We start from the raw sequence: 11,679 nt of genomic DNA on the forward strand, positions 1-11,679 counted from the left end.
TTGAATAGTGTGTGTGTATTAATGTGTGTGTGTCTAATATGTTGAGCCTAAAGTTGAATTTGAATAGTGCTAATAGCTTTATCAGAATGGCTCACAGTCACAGTCCTGAAGTCAAGAGGAACTTTACACAGGAACTTTACACAGGAACTTTACACGGGAACTTTACACAGGAACTTTACACAGGAACTTTACACAGGAACTTTACATGTAACCAGCCGGGATACAGTACCTTTACAGTGGAACTTAACACAGGAACTTAACACAGGAACTTAACACAGGAACTTTACACAGGAACTTTACACAGGAATTTTACACAGGAACTTTACACAGGAACTTGACAAAGTACCTTTACTTGTAACCAGCCGGCATACAGTACCTTTACACAGGAACTTTACATGTAACCAGCCGGGATACAGTACCTTTACAGTGGACCTTAACACAGGACCTTAACACAGGACCTTAACACAGGAACTTTACACAGGAACTTTACACAGGAACTTTACACAGGAACTTGACAAAGTACCTTTACTTGTAACCAGCCGGTATACACTACCTTTACACAGGAACTTTACACAGGACCTTAACACAGGAACTTGACATAGTACCTTTACATGTAACCAGCCAGGATACAGTACCTTTACAGTGGACCTTAACACAGGAACTTTGCACATGCACTTTACACAGGACTTTTACACAATAACTTTACACAGTACCTGTACATGTAACCAGGTACTGGTAACCAGTACCTTTACACAGTACCTGTACTGGTAACCAGTACCTTTACACAGTACCTGTACTGGTAACCAGTACCTTTACACAGTACCTGTACTGGTAACCAGTACATTTACACAGTACCTGTACTGGTAACCAGTACCTTTACACAGTACCTGTACATGTAACTCATTTGAAGGGGTGTCCACATACTTTTGGCCACGTTGTGTAGCATTTTGGGAAAAACACGATTATTTGACTTTTTCAAACATCAAGTGATAGATTATAAACAAATACATGTCTGTCATTGAACAACCCCATGCAATGATTAGTTAGTGGGAAAAAAATACACCAATCTCTTTCATAAGTTCTTTGAACAATAAAAGCAAATTTACCAACATTTCTGAAAATGGATATATAGCGTTTTGTAATGACATTTTTCAATTTCTCTCCCCGTCTTCTCGTCCCCCACAGTCTCGGAGTCAGCCCCATCTAGGCCTGAGGCACGCCTCCAAGCAGCGGGTAGGTAACATTCCTGACTTTACACTCAACGTCACGTCCCAGAGTGTCTGTCTCAGAGTCCCGGCAAAGAGGACTGACAATGACCAGCAGGAAACAGGGATACAACTCAAACTTTATTACCATACAGAACAGACAGGCACACACACACACACACACACACACACACACACACACACACACACACACACACACACACACACACACACACACACACACACACACACACACACACACACACACACACACACACACACACACACACAGCAAACAGACAGGCACACACAGCAAACACACACACACACACACACACACACACACACACACACACACACACACACACACACACACACACACACACACACACACACACACACACACACACACACACATACACATACACATACACACACACACACACAAACAGACACACACACACACACACACACACACACACACACACACACACACACACACACACACACACACACACACACACACACACACACACACACACACACACACACACACACAGCAAACAGACACCTACAGCAAACAGACAGGCACACACACACACACCGAAACACACATTCACACACAGCAAACAAGAAGAGGAATACAATAGTTGAAAGTGGTTTCCGTAATGGGCCAGAAGAACTAGGATATAGATTACACCAGGGCAATAACGTATGACTAAATGGAATGTATTAGCTATACAATAACAGTGATGTTAAATACAGAGTGATAACAGCAATATAGCACATATGATAATGCCTGTACAGTGATAGGCTAAATAGCTACTACATTGTAAGTGGTATGCTAACAGGGTTGACATAGCATCCAATGGAAAATAGTATGCAGTAGCTAAGGTAATGGATAGGCTAGCCGCTAGTAGGCTAGCAGTAGACAATAACACACTATAAACATATATGAATGCTAGTAGCGGTGGGCTAATATTGCACGCATAGAACTGTATATACACAACAGTGGGCTAGCATGCTAAACTAGGCCATGGGCTAGTAGTAGCAGACAGTATATACAAGGGAGGCTAGCAGGCTAGGCTAATAGGCCAATGGTTCTGGGATGGCATGGCAAACATTAGCACGATGGTTAGCGGCTAGTGGGTTAGCATGCTATGGATAGCAATACTAGTATGTAAACAATGATATGGCCTGAGGGGCTGCCATGTTGAATGGGGCACATGACCATAACAGGAAGTAACCCGTGACGTGATGACATCACTGGTCGGCCATATTGGCTAGCTGGTAGCCATCTTAGCCCATAGACGTAATGCCAAAGGGGCAGGAAAATGGGCTATGCAACATGGCTAGTAAACAGGAATAGATTTTTTGTATATAGACATTAAATACACTGAACAAAAATATAAACGCAACATGCAACAATTTCAAAGGATTTACTTAGATAAGGAAATCAGTCCATTGACATAAATTCATTAGGCCCTAATCTATGGATTTCACATGACTGGGAATACAGATATACATCTGTTGGTCACAGATATCTTTAAAAAAAAGTAGGGGTGTGGATCAGAAAACCAGTCAGTATCTACACGACAGCAAACACACTGTCTGCCATCTGCCAGGTGCAGTTGAAACCAGGATTAATCCGTGAATAAGAATAAGGCTGTACATACACTACCTTAGAATAAGGCTGTACATACACTACCTTAGAATAAGGCTGTACATTCACTACCTTAGAATAAGGCTGTACATTCACTACCTTAGAATAAGGCTGTACATACACTACCTTATAATAAGGCTGTACATTCACTACCTTAGAATAAGGCTGTACATTCACTACCTTAGAATAAGGCTGTACATACACTACCTTAGAATAAGGCTGTACATTCACTACCTTATAATAAGGCTGTACTGTACATACACTACCTTAGAATAAGGCTGTAAATTCACTACCTTAGAACAAGGCTGTACATACACTACCTTAGAATAAGGCTGTACATTCACTACCTTAGAATAAGGCTGTACATTCACTACCTTAGAATAAGGCTGTACATTCACTACCTTAGAATAAGGCTGTACATTCACTACCTTAGAATAAGGCTGTACTGTACAATAACTACCTTAGAATAAGGCTGTACATTCACTACCTTATAATAAGGCTGTACATACACTACCTTAGAATAAGGCTGTACATTCACTACCTTATAATAAGGCTGTACTGTACATTCACTACCTTAGAATAAGGCTGTACTGTACATTCACTACCTTAGAATAAGGCTGTACATTCACTACCTTAGAATAAGGCTGTACATTCACTACCTTAGAATAAGGCTGTACATACACTACCTTAGAATAAGGCTGTACATTCACTACCTTATAATAAGGCTGTACATTCACTACCTTAGAATAAGGCTGTACATTCACTACCTTAGAATAAGGCTGTACATTCACTACCTTAGAATAAGGCTGTACTGTACATACACTACCTTAGAATAAGGCAGTACATTTACTACCTTATAATAAGGCTGTACTGTACATTCACTACCTTAGAATAAGGCTGTACATTCACTACCTTAGAATAAGGCTGTACATTCACTACCTTAGAATAAGGCTGTACTGTACATTCACTACCTTAGAATAAGGCTGTACTGTACATTCACTACCTTAGAATAAGGCTGTACATTCACTACCTTAGAATAAGGCTGTACATTCACTACCTTAGAATAAGGCTGTACATACACTACCTTAGAATAAGGCTGTACATTCACTACCTTATAATAAGGCTGTACATTCACTACCTTAGAATAAGGCTGTACATTCACTACCTTAGAATAAGGCTGTACTGCACATTCACATCAATCTAGAACAGGATTATTTGGAATGGAGTTGATGCGTGCACTGATTTTAAAGCAACGATATTCGAGTGATGGCCTGTTTTAAAACTCTTTACAATTAAAAAATAAGGTGACCCCCGAAATGACTCCCCGAGATGGAGATCGGTAAATTAGACGCGCATTCTGTATTTATATGACTGCGGAAATAAGCTATACTGCAGCAGCAAATGTAGGCCTACGTGTCACAAGAAAAACAGTTACCCTGATGAGGTGATAGGTCACCATGTATTGTGAACTGCGCTCCGTACTGAGATGGGCCGTCTGTCCCCACCATGTATTGTGAACTGCGCTCCGTACTGAGATGGGCCGTCTGTCCCCACCATGTATTGTGAACTGCGCTCCGTACTGAGATGGGCCGTCTGTCCCCACTCTGAACGTTGATGATTCATCACGCAGAGGCCGTAGAGATTTAGACATCGCATTTAATTGAACAGTTCTATTTCATACCATGCTGTTCATATAAATAATTCATTATAATTTACCGGTTTCTCGCAGTTATTTATTCCGGGAAAGGGAAGTGGTTTTGGGTGGTAAATCCTCGTAAATCTTGGTAACCGGGTTCCTGCCATTCAACCTGATTTATTCCACATTTTGTTGTGTTACAGCCTGAATTTAAAATGGATTCAATATTTTTTTCTCTCTCACCCATCTACACACAATACCCAATAATGACAAAGTGACAAACTTGTTGAAAATGAAATAAAGAAATATGTAATTTACATAAGTATTCACACCCCTGAGTCAATACATGCTAGTATCCCCTTTGGCAGCGATTACAGCTGTGAGTCGTTCTGGGTAAGTCTCTAAGAGCTTTGAATACTTATTGACTCAAGAGATTTTAGCTTTTAATTTTTTTCATTAATTTATAAACATTTCTATAAACATGATTCTACTTTGACATTATGGGATATTGTCTGTAGATCAGTGACACATCTCAATTGAATATATTTTAAATTCAGGCTGTGACACAACAAAATGTATCTCAATATGACTCTTTTGGCTGTCCTCCTCCTTCCAGTGTCTCAATATCAATCAATCAATCAATCAATTTTATTTTATATAGCCCTTCGTACATCAGCTAATATCTCGAAGTGCTGTACAGACACCCAGCCTAAAACCCCAAACAGCTAGTAATGCAGGTGTAGAAGCACGGTGGCTAGGAAAAACTCCCTAGAAAGGCCAAAACCTAGGAAGAAACCTAGAGAGGAACCAGGCTATGAGGGGTGGCCAGTCCTCTTCTGGCTGTGCCGGGTGGAGATTATAACAGAACTATGCCAAGATGTTCAAAAATGTTCATAAGTGACAAGCATGGTCAAATAATAATCATGAATAATTTTCAGTTGGCTTTTCATAGCCGATCATCAAGAGTTGAAAAACAACAGGTCTGGGACAGGTGGCGGTTCCATAACCGCAGGCAGAACAGCTGAAACTGGAATAGCAGCAAGGCCAGGCGGACTGGGGACAGCAAGGAGTCACCACGGGCGGCAGTCCCGACGCATGGTCCTAGGGCCCAGGTCCTCCGAGAGAAAGAAAGAGAGAAGGAGAAAATTAGAGAGAGCCAAGATTTTCAAAATGTTCATAAATGACAAGCATGGTCAAATAATAATCAGGAATAAATCTCAGTTGGCTTTTCATAGCCGATCATTAAGAGTTGAAAACAGCAGGTCTGGGACAGGTAGGGGTTCCGTAACCGCAGGCAGAACAGTTGAAACTGGAATAGCAGCAAGGCCAGGCGGACTGGGGACAGAAACCGCAGGGTTTCTCCCTGCGGTATCTCAATATGACTCTTTTGGCTGTCCTCCTCCTTCCAGTGTCTCAATATGACTCTTTTGGCTGGGTTTCTCCCTGCGGTGTCTCAATATGACTCTTTTGGCTGGGTTTCTCCCTGCGGTATCTCAATATGACTCTTTTGGCTGTCCTCCTCCTTCCAGTGTCTCAATATGACTCATTTGGCTGGGTTTCTCCCTGCGGTATCTCAATATGACTCTTTTGGCTGTCCTCCTCCTTCCAGTGTCTCAATATGACTCTTTTGGCTGGGTTTCTCCCTGCGGTGTCTCAATATGACTCTTTTGGCTGTCCTCCTCCTTCCAGTGTCTCAATATGACTCATTTGGCTGGGTTTCTCCCTGCGGTATCTCAATATGACTCTTTTGGCTGTCCTCCTCCTTCCAGTGTCTCAATATGACTCTTTTGGCTGGGTTTCTCCCTGCGGTATCTCAATATGACTGGCTGTGGCTAGAGAAAACGTGTAGCCAGTTTAAACGTGAGCTTCTCAGTCTATCAAAATCCTTAGTGATATTCAGTAATAGCAAAGCAGGATTTGCAGGTATTTGCGGTACCCAGAATATCCTCAATCTTTTCCATTACATTCTGCCAAAAGGTATCCAAGCTTGGACAGTCACAGAACATACGAATTATGTCACCTGTACTTGACTGACATCTCCAGAATAGATTGGATTCTATCAAACCCATTCTGTTCAACCTCGGAGTCCAATGAATCCCATTGAACACTTTTTAAATTTAATCAGCTTGGATCGGGCATCTCTCATAGCAAGGAGCCTCTGTTGTACTATTCTATTCCATTCCTTCTCTACAAATGTTACCTCCAAGTCTTTTTCCCTATACGGCATTTAGGCCTTTACAAGTTCCATTAAATCCCATTAAATTCCATACAATTTTTACTATTTTCTACATTGTAGAATAATAGTGAAGACATCAAAACTATGAAATGACACATATGGAATCATGTAGTAACCAAAAAAGTGTTAAACAAATCAAAATATATTTTATATTTGAGATTCTTCAAATAGCCACCCTTTGTCTTGATGACAGCTTTGCACACAAAATAGTAATGAGTAGGTGTTCTTCAACCTTTTGACCGGTACTGTATATAGAATCTTTTTTAGTAAAGGGTTCTATCACGTTTCAGGTAAGACCCAAATGCCTACTGTGTTGAAGTAACAATGTTTACTGCAGCAACAGGGGCAGGCAAACGACAGGTCAAGGCAGGCAGGGGTCGATAATCCAGAGTAGTGGGGCAAAGGTACAGGACGGCAGGCAGGCTCAGGGTCAGGGCGGGCAGAAAAGGTCAAAACCGGGAACAAACACGAGACAGGAACAGCGGGGAAAACGCTGGTAGGCTTGACGAAACAAGACGAACTGGCAACAGACAAACAGAGAACACAGGTATAAGTACCCACGGGATAATGGGGAAGATGGGCGACACCTGGAGGGGGGTGGAGACGAGTACAAGGACAGGTGAAACAGATCAGGGCTCGAACAGGTTCTTTATTCTCGTCCAATGAACCAAAAGGTTCTATATAGAACCCCAAATAACCCTTTTTATTCTAAGAGTGCAGGATGTGCAGATAGGGCAATGTGTGGTTGTATGAAAGTGCCGGGTGCATAGTTCCTGGATGAAAAAAAATCTAAAATATCTCATGCTAGCTGTTCCTATAGATGCAAAGTCATTGCGCTAACGCTAGTTAGCAACTTCATTCAAACTGAACTCAGACACAAAATTGTATCCACGAGTTCATCCGACTCTGGGGAGGTAGATAAAGGTCCTCATTGTCAAAATCCAGAATTATCCCTCAAATGGAAAAGGACATTTTTGGGGGATAAACGCTCACACCCTATTCCATTTATAGTGCACTACTTTTGACCAGGGTCCATAGGGCGCTGGACAAAAATAGTTAACTGTATAGGGAATGGGGTTCCATTTTGGAATGCACACTCAGTTTATCTCTTCATCTCCTGTCTAGATAATACGAACTAACCGCTCCGCTCACAGCAATCTCCAGGATTTGATTGGTCAAATCCTAATTTTATTTAATATAACGTGTAAGAGGACTGTGTATGCATTAATAAGACCGTTGGTTGGTCGAGAGATCCAGGAAATACTTTTCTTATTTCAATCTATTCTGTCATAGCAAGGTCTGGTCGAGTGGTCTTATTTCATTCTAGTCTGTCATAGCAGGGTCTGATCGAGTGGTCTTATTTCACTCTAGTCTGTCATAGCAGGGTCTGGTCGAGTGGTCTTATTTCAATCTAGTCTGTCATAGCAGGGTCTGGTCGAGTGGTCTTATTTCACTCTAGTCTGTCATAGCAGGGTCTTGTCGAGTGGTCTTATTTCAATCTAGTCTGTCATAGCAGGGTCTGGTCGAGTGGTCTTATTTCAATCTAGTCTGTCACAGCAGGGTCTGGTCGAGTGGTCTTATTTCACTCTAGTCTGTCACAGCAGGGTCTGATCGAGTGGTCTTATTTCACTCTAGTCTGTCACAGCAGGGTCTGGTCGAGTGGTCTTATTTCACTCTAGTCTGTCACAGCAGGGTCTGGTCGAGTGGTCTTATTTCATTCTAGTCTGTCACAGCAGGGTCTGATCGAGTGGTCTTATTTCACTCTAGTCTGTCATAGCAGGGTCTGGTCGAGTGGTCTTATTTCAATCTAGTCTGTCACAGCAGGGTCTGGTCGAGTGGTCTTATTTTACTCTAGTCTGTCATAGCAGGGTCTGGTCGAGTGGTCTTATTTCAATCTAGTCTGTCATAGCAGGGTCTGGTCGAGGGGTCTTATTTCAATCTAGTCTGTCATAGCAGGGTCTGGTCGAGGGGTCTTATTTCACTCTAGTCTGTCATAGCAGGGTCGGGTCGAGTGGTCTTATTTCATTCTAGTCTGTCACAGCAGGGTCTGATCGAGTGGTCTTATTTCACTCTAGTCTGTCACAGCAGGATCTGGTCGAGTGGTCTTATTTCACTCTAGTCTGTCATAGCAGGGTCTGGTCGAGTGGTCTTATTTCAATCTAGTCTGTCACAGCAGGGTCTGGTCGAGTGGTCTTATTTTACTCTAGTCTGTCATAGCAGGGTCTGGTCGAGTGGTCTTATTTCACTCTAGTCTGTCATAGCAGGGTCTGGTCGAGTGGTCTTATTTCACTCTAGTCTGTCATAGCAGGGTCTGGTCGAGTGGTCTTATTTCATTCTAGTCTGTCACAGCAGGGTCTGGTCGAGTGGTCTTATTTCAATCTGTCATAGCAGGGTCTGGTCGAGTGGTCTTATTTCACTCTAGTCTGTCATAGCTAGTCCCAGAGCCCTATACTATACTGCACTACTTTCCCTACGGACCCTAGTCCCAGAGCCCTATACTATACTGCACTACTTTCCCTACGGACCCTAGTCCCAGAGGCCTATACTATACTGCACTACTTTCCCTACGGACCCTAGTCCCAGAGCCCTATACTATACTGCACTACTTTCCCTACGGACCCTAGTCCCAGAGCCCTATACTATACTGCACTACTTTCCCTATGGACCCTAGTCTCAGAGCCCTATACTATACTGCACTACTTTCCCTACGGACCCTAGTCCCAGAGCCCTATACTATACTGCACTACTTTCTCTATGGACCCTAGTCCCAGAGCCCTATACTATACTGCACTACTTTTGACCAGGGCCCTACGGACCCTAGTGCTCCAAATAGGGACTATGGTCTCAGTTGGGATAGAACACAAGTGATTGGAGTCAGATACTGCCACAGAATGAAATAGACCATATTATGTTGTATCTCTATGGATAGTCACTGACGCGGAGACAGAGACATGCCTGGATTAAGACAACAAAGCCAAGCACATCTAACCAAGCATATAACACCCAACCCAAACCATATAATCAACTGTGTTGGTGCTCGGCCTCGCGTAGAATAGCAATGAGTCCAGGAACACAAGCACCTTTCTGTCTGTCTAGAGGAGATTCTGAGACCAATAGTTTTTTTGGGGGGGGTCCGGTACTCCCTGACGAAGGCCATGCTAAAACGCTCCAGAGTTGTAAATATTTTTGTTGTATTGAATGTCATCATGATAAAGGCTTTTTAACTCGATGAAGAGTAATTTGATCTTCTTGGGGGGGGTTTTGTGTGTTTTTTTCAGGTTGTGGACAAACAATAGTCAACATTATGGACATATGACATGCATCTGTGAATCACTTCACACTCATAGGTAATTGATTTATAACTGGTCCATTCAACTGAATGTAATCTGATTTTTATTTAATTTTCACATTTCAGCCGACCGTCTTTGGGACGTTGACCAATGAGAAGACACATTATGATAACAAAAGAGTAAGTCACTTCCTCCTGAACTTACTTTTGATTGGCTGCGGGTAAACATTTTGGTTTCTGATTGGCTGTGGTTAAACATTGAGCTTCTGATTGGCTGGGGTTATTTTTTTATTTAACCTTTATTTAACCTTTATTTAACCTTTATTTAACCTTTATTTAACTAGGTAATTCAGTTAAGAACATGTTTGGTGGGATTGTTGTCTCGTGCTTGTGGTGGGATACAGTGACCTCACTATGGAGAGGATTGGGTCGGCGTCGGCACGTATTAGTCATCTATTGTTTGGTATTCTGTATTTGGATGAGAACCATAATAATCACCTGTAGGTTTTACAAAAAACACACCGCATAAAAAGGTCATGAGGATACCAGAATGATCCTATGGCGAGTAATGAGACTGAAAGCCATGATACACAGGCACACGAGTCTATGACAATGGACAGATGGCATCAGACGCTTTAAAGCTGGACTCTTTGCTAGCAGTCCCCCTGTTTTGATCAGCGCAGGAACCCACCGTGGCCTCCCTGCCTCTCGGTCGAGGTGAAATGCAAATGACGATGGCAGCGAGCCTCTTCAAAAGACCAATTAACAGCCAACAAAGGAGACGTGGTGGCAGCATGCAAGGTTGCTTGGCTAGTTAGATATATTGGGGAGATGTGTGCATAGGGCCCATGGGGCCTCTCGTCAACAGTAGTGCACTATGTAGGGTATAGTGTGCCATAGAGGGCCCTGGTCAAAAGTAGTGCACTATGTAGGGTATAGTGTGCCATTGGGGAAGGAGACAGTGTGTGTGCTTCGAGCTCCGAGCCTGGCAAATCACACGTTTCTATCCAAAGTGGCTTATAAGTGCATTTCTTTATGGGGCCCCAGTGGGAATCAAACCCAGGATCTATCAGGTCTGTATTCATCTTACTGTACTTTCTATTCTGTTGTTGTTATTGTTCATGTCCTGTTTCCTGTCTGTTGTTGTTATTGTTCATGTCCTGTTTCCTGTCTGTTGTTGTTATTGTTCATGTCCTGTTTCCTGTCTATTGTTGTTTATGGTTCATGTCCTGTTTCCTGTCTGTTGTTGTTTATTGTTCATGTCCTGTTTCCTGTCTATTGTTGTTTATTGTTCATGTCCTGTTTCCTGTCTATTGTTGTTTATGGTTCATGTCCTGTTTCCTGTCTATTGTTGTTTATGGTTCATGTCCTGTTTCCTGTCTATTGTTGTTTATTGTTCATGTCCTGTTTCCTGTCTAGTGTTGTTTATGGTACATGTCCTGTTTCCTGTCTATTGTTGTTTATTGTTCTTGTCCTGTTTCCTGTCTAGTGGTGTTTATTGTTCATGTCCTGTTTCCTGTCTGTTCTTGTTAGGACAAAGGGTCACATGGAAAATCAGTTTTTACTTATTCTAGGTAAAACCAAGCTTATGTGGCCGAGTCTGTTCACTGGTAATCTACTGTCATTAGATGGAACCTTTCTCTCCAATCA

The 11,679-nt window shown here is 42.3% G+C and overlaps 1 long non-coding RNA gene across 1 annotated transcript in view; it reads left to right on the forward strand.

Moving 5' to 3' along the window:
* The window catches only part of LOC139544903 (uncharacterized), a 32,253-nt gene extending 22,043 nt beyond the window's left edge, over positions 1–10,210 (forward strand). Inside the window, exons 2-3 of the long non-coding RNA XR_011668970.1 lie at positions 1,186–1,233; positions 10,156–10,210. This is a non-coding gene — a long non-coding RNA (uncharacterized lncRNA). The remainder of the gene's footprint in view (positions 1–1,185; positions 1,234–10,155) is intronic.
* The last annotated feature ends 1,469 nt before the right edge of the window (positions 10,211–11,679 follow it).

The sequence above is a fragment of the Salvelinus alpinus genome, chromosome 19 (genome assembly GCF_045679555.1).
Source record: "Salvelinus alpinus chromosome 19, SLU_Salpinus.1, whole genome shotgun sequence".
Taxonomy (NCBI): Eukaryota; Metazoa; Chordata; class Actinopteri; order Salmoniformes; family Salmonidae; genus Salvelinus; species Salvelinus alpinus.